Source organism: Saccopteryx bilineata, chromosome 8 (genome assembly GCF_036850765.1).
Source record: "Saccopteryx bilineata isolate mSacBil1 chromosome 8, mSacBil1_pri_phased_curated, whole genome shotgun sequence".
Classification (NCBI taxonomy): Eukaryota; Metazoa; Chordata; class Mammalia; order Chiroptera; family Emballonuridae; genus Saccopteryx; species Saccopteryx bilineata.
In genome coordinates, this window is record NC_089497.1 from 85,910,496 (window position 1) to 85,920,225 (window position 9,730).

A 9,730-nucleotide genomic window follows, 5' to 3' on the forward strand; every position below is an offset into this window, starting at 1 on the left:
GGTCAAAAAAAGATCTATACTTACAAGCTCCTTGTGGGGCAGCTGTGTTAGGCTTGCTCGCAGGTTTACCAGCTGCAAGCCCTTTGCTTGATTAGTGCATGAGCACGTGGCAGAGGCATGTGTGCAGATCCTATATAAGGCTATGGGTGCTTCCCCTGGGGGGTGATTCTCCTAGATGGCTCTCCTGCCACCATGAGGTGCAGCTTTCCTTGCTCCCTTGTCCTTCCTGCTAATAGTTTGTTTTCCTTTGTTTATTAGCTCTTTCCCTTTTGTTGTTTATTTGCTCGCCTGTCTTTGCAAGCCATCAATAAATGGGTATGGCCCTACGCTTTCTGGCTCCGCAGTTTCTCTACCATCTTCCCGAATCCAAGGTGAACCTGCCTGGCCTCTGCCACCGGCATTACACTCCCTAAATCCCCAATAGGTCTGCAGACATAGCTGATATTACCTACTGTGTTACTACCTTGTCTTTGCCACAGCAGGACAGATGGCAGTGTCTAATGGGCTCCTCCAGGGAGATGCTCAATAATCAACTGGATCTCTAAGCCATGCCCTCATCTTCAGTGTTTGCCTTTTCTGAGATGCAAATACCCACATCATGGCTGATTTCAAGCTACCCTTGGGACATGACTGAGCGGTGTTGGGAGGAGATGCACACAGTCCACTCTCTCCAGCCAGTAAGGAGCCAACTTGGCCACTTGCTCCATCTCTTCAGAGCCTTAGAAAATATCCTTCCAGGGAAACAGATGTCTCTCGCTTGTGGTGGGATGCACACTTCTCAGCTGGAATTCCTATTTAGTGATTGTCTGCTGTTCTGAGAACTGGCTTAACTGTAGGGAAAGGCCAAGCTTTTGTGCCACATTCAGTCACAAGTTCACTGCCAGCTCAATACATAATTAAAAGAAACAAGATGAGAGCAAGGTCACCTTGCAGGTGGCCACACCAGGACCCAGCCTAGCATGGGCTAGAAAGACTTTCTGCCCAAGTTCTTGCAGTTGCACATTTCCTTGGTCCTATTTTGGAGTTCAGTAGTCATGTCCCCATTACATAAGAAACGCCATTTTTCTCTTCACCACAAAAAAAGATATGGTAATTTTGTGATAAGAATGGCAGTGGTTGCTAGTACTATTGAAGTAATTATTTTGTAATTTATAAAGGTATCAAATCAATACATTGTACATCTTATGTACCAATTACAGCTCAGTAAAACCAGGGGCAGGGTGTTTTTCTGTTCCTAGCTCTGATATAAGCAACAGAAATACTAGAGTTTGAATTCTCTGTGTTGATATCACCCTGATCCTTATTTTCCATATTTGAAAAAAATAGAGACTGTGATATATTCTCAGAATGTGTTGGAAATGTCATAACAGTGTTCCTAAAACACCTAGGCTAGTGTGTGACATGTACTGAACATATAATAAATGGTAGATGCTACAATGACTCCTTTGTTGGGGCAGGTGCACACATAGCCCAAGGAGGTCAGGTGGGAGCAGAGCCGACCAATCATGTTCCTTTCCATTCCTTCTCTGTTTCTGCAATTTGTAAAGTTTACATTAGTACTGCCCAGGCTGTTAGACTGCACACTTGTTCCCTTTCCAAATCTTCCCTCTTCCCAGCCTCCCTCTAAGGAGTCATCACTCTTAAGGGGCTACAGGAACTGTAAGCAGCAGGGTGTGGAGGTGGAGCCCTCACTCCTGGCAGGGATAGAGACAAAATGTCCTTACCATGCTATATTATTAGCATTTTTTATGTTATAAAATATGCATTTTAAGTACATGCATAATGTTTTATTTGGTAAACGTGCCATAGTTTGTAAAAATTTACTTAACTAGATCCTTGACTACATTGTTTTCAATATTTTGCTATTATAAAAAGTTCTTTTTAAAAATGTAAAAAAATTTATTTAGAAAATTAACTTTAACAAAGTGACATTGAGTACATAGGTTTCAGGTAAACATTTTTATAGCATTTAAACTATTGATCATGTTGTATACTCATTACTCAAAGATAAAAAATTCTTTATTGAACACCTGTGTGTAAATTTTTTTGCCTACATTCATATCTTTAGAGGGAGATTATGTATAACATATATATCACATATATATGTATTTTTATAAGATGTTACAGTGTTTTTATTTATTTATTTATTTATTTTTGTATTTTTCTGAAGCTGGAAACGGGGAGAGACAGTCAGACAGACTCCCGCATGCGCCCGACCAGGATCCACCTGGCATGCCCACCAGGGGCGACGCTCTGCCCACCAGGGGGCGATGCTCTGCCCCTCAGGAGCATCGCTCTGCCGTGACCAGAGCCACTCTAGCGCCTGGGGCAGAGGCCAAGGAGCCATCCCCAGCGCCCGGGCCATCTTTGCTCCAATGGAGCCTTGGCTGCGGGAGGGGAAGAGAGAGACAGAGAGGAAGGAGGGGAGGGGAGTGGAGAAGCAAATGGGCGCTTCTCCTGTGTGCCCTGGCCGGGAATCGAACCCGGGTCCCCCACACGCCAGGCCGACACTCTACCGCTGAGCCAACCGGCCAGGGCCCAGTGTTTTTATATATAGTGAGCAGGAAGTACATGCCTACAAGAAATACTTCTGAAGCCATTTGAAGTCCTACCCAAGGAGAGCTGAGCAGTTTTCTTCAGTCAACCCCCAGGGATCTTCTGAACTCATTCTCTCTTCCCTCAATACTTCTCCCATTATTTGTTTATATAAGTTTCTAAAATAATGAAGTAAATTCAGAAAAAGGTAGCTCAGGATCTTTAAATCTGTTTCTGAGAGTGGATTCCCCAAGAAGCACCACAAGACAGAGATTCAAGTGCAAGTAGTTTCTCTGGAGCTAAAGGGGTAAGAGGTGAGATTAGGAGGAGCAGGAAGCCAATGAAGGGTGCCCACTGAGCCAGTGAGTGCGATGAGAAACTGGGACTTCTCCCCCTGAGAGAACCACGTGGAGACGAGTGTAAACATATCCTTCAGAAATATCCCGCTGTAGGAACAGAAGACCTGAAGCATTGATTCACCAAATCCTGAGAGAGTCCCTGCTGGAGGATGTCAGTAGCCTGCGCCCTGCTTCCTGAGGCACAGGGGGCAACATGGCTTCTGTGGCCCGGGGAATCCTTCAAGCAAAAGAAGGAAGGTATTGGTGGTTGAGAGTTTCCTAGCATGCACTGAAGTTGTTGGGGAGAGGGCACATGGATGAGACACCAACATCTGCTACCACCTACCCTAGGGAACACACAGCTGGATTCTGGGAATGTGGTTGTTGCTTTAAGTTGTGACAAGGCAATTCATAAAAAAGGACATTATGATCTAGAAATCCATGTCCTCCATCCTATTATATACCTATTGAATATTGGAAAAGCTGTGAAAACAGACCATAACCCAACATAAGAAAGAGAGTATGACTTTGTATCTAGGAAGGTGACAATTACTTTAACAAGCATTTATAGTTATCTTTTAGTTTTCCAGTCTTGATGATAAGCACTAGAACACAAAGGTATATTTGACACAGTCCCTGCCTGAAAGGATATTACCTTACAGTCTAATATAAGGGATAAAACCGTCCGATCAGAAAGCGGGATCTGAGAGCAGAGGAGACTGTGGCCGCTACCCAAGAAGACAACCTGGGAGGCAGCCATGCTCCAGAGAAGAAGCACCTACTTGGTAGATTTAGACAGACAGAGCCTCAGAACGCCTCACAGAGCCGATCCACAGTGAAGAATGGTCCCAGGTAATTTCCAGAGGAGCTCCAGGATGTGTGTCATGTGGCCATAAAGGGCAAGAAAGCAGTAGAGAAAATTATTAGGCATGCGGAGCATTTTCCTTTCTTTCCTGTTCTTTCTTTCTCTCTTCTTTTTTCTTTCTTTCTTTCTTTCTTTCTTTCTTTCTTTCTTTCTTTCTTTCTTCCTTTCTTTCTTTTTTCTTTCTTGTGACCGGAGGGGGGGCACAGATAGGGACAGACAGACAAGAAGGGAGAGAGATGAGAAGCATCAATTCTTCGTTGTGTTTTCTCAGTTGTTCATTGATTTCTCATATATACCTTGACCATGGGGCTATAGCAGACCGAGTGACCCCTTGCTCGAGCCAGCAACCTTGGGCTCAAGCTGGTAAGCCTTGCTGAAACCAGATGAGCCCACGCTCAATTCAGTCTGACGCTCTATCCACTGCTCCAGAGCCTGGTCAGGTGCAGAGTATTTTCTTATGAGATTGAGGAATGCCAGATATGACCTCATGGGACGATGGACAGGTTAGTGGCCCCAGTGCTAGCAGGTGACAACTGAATACCAGATGCCTTCCCTTCCACTCCAAAGTCCTTTCAGAGCTTGGATGGAACCAGAGAAGTCAGGAGACAGGAAACCATCATGAACTAAGAGATCCACCTCTGACAGAATGTGGTCTTGTCATACAAAGTCTATTGAGTTATAGACAAATGAAGCATGGACATTTTTCCTGTACTCAAGTTTGTAGAGTGAAAGCTGTACCCATTGCACAGTGGTCCCCTACTACCATGTAGTTCTCATCAATGAAACTCAGAATAGTGAAGTAAAGGGATCATGGTTTTTAGAATCAGGCAGACTTTGATTCAAGTCCGGAGGCATATTTAACGGCAGGTGCCCCGGGCATGCACCCTAGGCCATGACTTCCGAAGGGCCCCACAAAACCCCAACTTTACACTTTTTTCTAATGTAAGGGGCCCGATATTTTCTTCTGTGCCTGGGACCTCAACCGACCTTAATCCACCTCTGTTCAAGTCCCAACTCTCCTGATTTCAGTTTCTAGTCTATGTGTGAGTATAGACAGATTAACCATGTTTAAACTCTTCTGAGCGTCAGTTGCTTCACCTGTAAAATGGTGGTTAGTGTAAGGATTAGCAGACAAGATAAAAGATTATTGACTGAAGAGCCTGAGCAAAGGAGGCTTCCAGAGAGACATGGTGTGAAGCTGTGATCCCCTTACTTCCCATGCTACAAGGTGATGTCATCATGGCTCATGGTCAGAGGGGAGGGAACCCCAATGAATGAGACACAAGGACTCCATCCAGGCTGTGAAGACCTCACAGATTTCATGGAGACATTCCAGATCACAAGCTGAGCAGGGAGCTGAAGAAGGAAAGCTCTGCTAGAGGAAACAGCTCTGAGAGATATTCTCAGGAGAGCTGTTGCATCGCCTTCTCTGTTTCTTCAGATATAATTATATCAACTCCCAAGGATGAGGGAATTTGCCACAGATCAGTAAGAATTTCCAAAGAATTAAAACGCTACATGTATGTGTGTGTTTTACCAGTTTTAAGGGATGAATGTTTTAAGTTAAATTCTTATTTTTCATTATGAGAAATACTAAATAGAGTGAATTAGTTTTATATACACACTTAAAATGCTAAAGATTTAGGGTTTTATATAACATGCTATTTTTTTAGCTACATCTAGATGATTTTTAAATTTTTTTCAATTAAAGTTTACATTCAATACTACTTTGTTTTAGTTTCAGGTGTATAGCATAGTGGGTAGACAATGATATACTTGACGAAGTGTTCCTTCTGATATTTCCAGTGCCTAACTGGCACTATATACAATATTTGCGATGTTATTGACTATATTTTCTTTAAAGCCCCGTGACTGCTTTGTGACGGCCACCCTGTGCTCTCAATCCCTTCATCGTTGTCCCTAGCCCCTGGCCCTCCCCTCCGGCAGCCATCACTCTGTTCTCTGTTACATCTAGATGTTTTTAATCTATACAAAGTAATGATGCATACATACTACATTCTTCCACTGATTTACAAGATGTATTTACATAAAATAAAAGTTTGAAAAACACAATTCTTTCAAAATGTGATTTGTGGGTTTTTTTACCACTTCTTTTGGCCTAGAGAATTTTTTTTTATCATTTTGTTCTTTGGAGTTAAGCTATCCCAACTTTAGAGGTATTACTAATCTGGGACAAATCAAGTCTCAGAAATTTTGGAAATAATTGCTTTCTGCTATATATGTAAAAATATTATACATAGTGCCTGGCATACAGTGAGTGGTCAACAGAAGTTCTGTTCCTGCCTTCTCCCCCCATTGTCGGGGACCATCTGGGAAAGAACCTCATCTTCTCATAATTTCTGCATATTAACCTTCCCGTATTCTATGCTACAAAACATAAAATATCTTCAGTTGTTTCTGCTTAAACTGGGAATGCAGAGAAGACTCAGTCCCCACCCTAAGAGATGATAGTCGAGGGAGAAAGGCATGCAAACCTTGGACAGACTGTGCTCTGACACTCACCTGTCTAGTTTTAATGCCATGGTTTCCTGCTCACATTATACAAGGACCTTGTCACCTGGCTTGCTCTCCATTAACTTTCTTCTCATTTAAATCCTTCAAACTCCACCTGTGGTGGCACAGTGGATAAGGTGTCGACCTGGAAATGCAGAGGTCACTGGTTCAAAACCCTGGGCTTGCCTGGTCAAGGCACATATGGAAGTTGATGCTTCCAGCTCCTCCCCCCCTTCTCTCTCTCTCTGTCTCTCTCTCCTCTCTCTCTCTCTCTCCTCTCTAAAATTAATAAATAAAAAGATAATAAATCCTTCAAACTCTAAGCTGTAGAAGACTAATAACTACATAGTTAGGCTTTATGGATTCCTTGAACAGGCTTTATAATAAAGGAGAATCTGCTCTTGAAGAGATAGATGATTTAAAAGTGATTACTTTAAATTGGAAAAGAAAAAAAAAGCAATGACTATATGTAGTGCAGAGATATGCCTACCCAGAATTTAGATTTTAAGAACGAGTTCTCTCACTCTTTTTCATTTCCACCCATTGAATCTCTCATTTGATAAACATATACAGAGTGCCTGCATTGGGACAAGTGCTGTATAAGCCTTGGGTTATGATGAGTTAAACATGGTGCCTGCCCTCTGAGGTCATAGCCAAGGGGAGAAGAAAGGCAAGCAACAGAAATAAGAAGACAGTGCAATGAGGGCTATGGCAGAGGTGTGTGCAGGGAGCTGTGAGGATACAGAGGAGGATGGTGTGGGGAACCTCACGATGGAGGTACACTAGGGCTCTCAAAGCAGCGTCTGGGAAGCGCTGTGCTCTCTGTGGCTCTCTGCAACTTCATGCTTGGCTGACTGCTTAGAAAGCCAGAATTCCACTCAAAGACACACTGTATGCCCCAGGGGGAGGTTAATGAATGTATAAAATTTAATAACTTCCTGATGTTATCTTTTAACTTAGAAATAAATTGTTCTTTCTGATGGCCTACATGATTACTCACCATCTGATTTTGCTATTAACCCCCTTTGTGCTGCTAACACCCTATAAAAAAAGACCCTGGTCTGGAAAGGGGTATGATTCTTTCCAGCCCATCACCACTGGGAGCAGCTGCTTTGCCTGTGTGTGGAAGTTTCTTGCATTAAAGCCCTTATGAATTTGAATAGGCTATGTATCAGTTCTTTAGAATCAATCCTGAGTTTAGACTTTTGGGGCATTCCTCCAACAGATGGCCTCAATCAATTTGGTAAACTTTGCTCTCTCACGTGTGCCCCTGACCATTTAATCTCCATTACTTTAAGAGCAATGATCTGGTACAGAGAATCAGAAGTTATTTTCCCTTATTATAATTGGGCTCCCCAATAAGTTGTGAGAGGTGTGTCTTAATATTGCACCCTTCCTGCTAGAACCTATTGAGATACCAGCTTCAATCTGGCAGTCTCCTGGGCTCTGTATGCTGTGTCCCTGAGAACATTTCAGGAAGTGGCAACAGGCAGACTGGCAGTGGCTGGAAACATCACCTCAGGTTCTAAAAGGAGTGAGAGCTTCTCAAGAAACGTTTTTGTTTTTTCTGATTGAGGATAGGTATTTGCACTGCTGTGTGGCTATAGTGTGACCACTGTGTTACATTTTCTGGTTTTGCTCTGTGGAAGAAAGAGGCATCCCTTCAAGGAGAAGAGACATGATGCTATATTTTTCTCATTCTACTCACAGTTCTTTCTCAGTTTAATGAATAGCAACTGTGAGGTCGGTTGGCAATGGGGGAAGGTCACATGAGGAACCAGGTCCAGAACTTTGGCTGGAACTGCCCACTCCCATGCCCACCAAAAGAAACTTCCCAGGAGCCCTTTGAAAAAGAATGACTGTCTGTCAGCCAATGAAATTTTGCCAAGTCATATCAACCCGACCACCCGACCAATGCTATAAATTACCCCCGGGCGGGAGAATCCGTGCAACTTCTCTGGCCCCATCTTGTGATCCAGAGAACCTCGTCTGGGATGTGCTCTACTAAATAAAACTTTTATTAAATCCACACTTGGTGGCTAAGTCCTTCTTTCTTCCTCAGCAGGGAAATACCTTACATTTGGTGCCAAAACCCAGGAGGAGCTTGAAGCCCACTGGGGCCTCTCCTCTCCCCTTCCCTTCCGAGGAAGAAACAGGACCTCTGACATCCCACCCACTTCAGCACATAGTGCAGGAAGTCCCCCGCCTCCAGCCTCCCCTCAGTTTTTTCCTCCGAGATTCCCTGTCTGTAATCGCAGCTGCATCAGGGACCTCTTATCCGTTCTGAGTGCGTGTGCCTCTGGAGATGTCCCAGACACACCCACTCTACCTAACCATCCGGTGACCAGAGCTTGAGTTGCGGGATGCCAATTCTCATCTCTGATCACTCCGAGAACTGAGGGCAGCCATAGAGGCACAGGAATCTAAACCTGGCTCAAAAACACTCCTGGAGTGCCTTACCTGAAATCTCTCCCTCTCTAAATTAGAAGAAACTGATCTTCTTCTCTACCATGGCTGGGCCACAGAACCCGCTGGACAATCGAACCAGGTGGCCTCCTGAAGAGACTTTTGATTTTAACACCCTCACCAATTTAACTCTTGCCAAAGAACTGGGAAATGGTTGGAGATCCCTTACATTCAGGGCTTCTAGTATTTGCGCTCTCGTCCTAATCTCTGTGCCACCTGCTACATGGTGCAGGCCCTTTTTGGCCAGAGAAACCTCAGCTAAACTCTCCACTCCTGATCTTTCCTCCTTCACCAACCCCCAACTCTCTCCCCCTTCTGCCTGACCCCTGGGAGCGCCCCTCTCTTGGGAACCCTCTCTGGTCCCTCTGTGGACCTATTCCACTCAGGTCTCTTCCCTCCAGGAAGCCCCCTCCCCTGCCAGCCAGGAGCCCCTCCCTTCTCTGCTGTGTTCTTAAGCCCCTCCCCCATCAGGCTGCCCTCCGCCCGCCATTGGCCCTCACGCGGGTTTGCAGGGCTCCTGACCTCATGGTTCAACCCCGATCCTCTTGCAGGAAGGCCTGGCCCTGTCTCTGGCTCCAGCATTTCCAGTTGGCTCTGGGTGCTGGGCTCCCCAGGAGCCCCCCTCCTCTTATTCTCAGCCCCAAACCCCTATCTGAGACCTGATGAACATGGCATTTAAGGTTTTTAATGGTCGAGAGGAACAGGCCAAGGCTGCTTGCCAGGCTCGAATGCAGCAGAAGGTAATGCTCCAAACCCAGGCTCTTGTGGCAGCTCTGAGGCCGGCAGAGCAACAGGGGCAAGGCACAGGAGGTGCCTGACCTAAGTACGGGCCGCAAGGAGGAATCCCACCAGGAGCTTGCTTTAAATGTGGCAGGAAGGGCCACTGGTCCCGGCAGTGCCCCTGCCCGAGGACACCCACTAAGCCCTGCCCTGACTGCAAGCAGCCTGGTCACTGGTGGAGCGATTACCCCCTTTGGGCAACAGGCTTTTTCTCAGTGCCTCTATGCAGAGG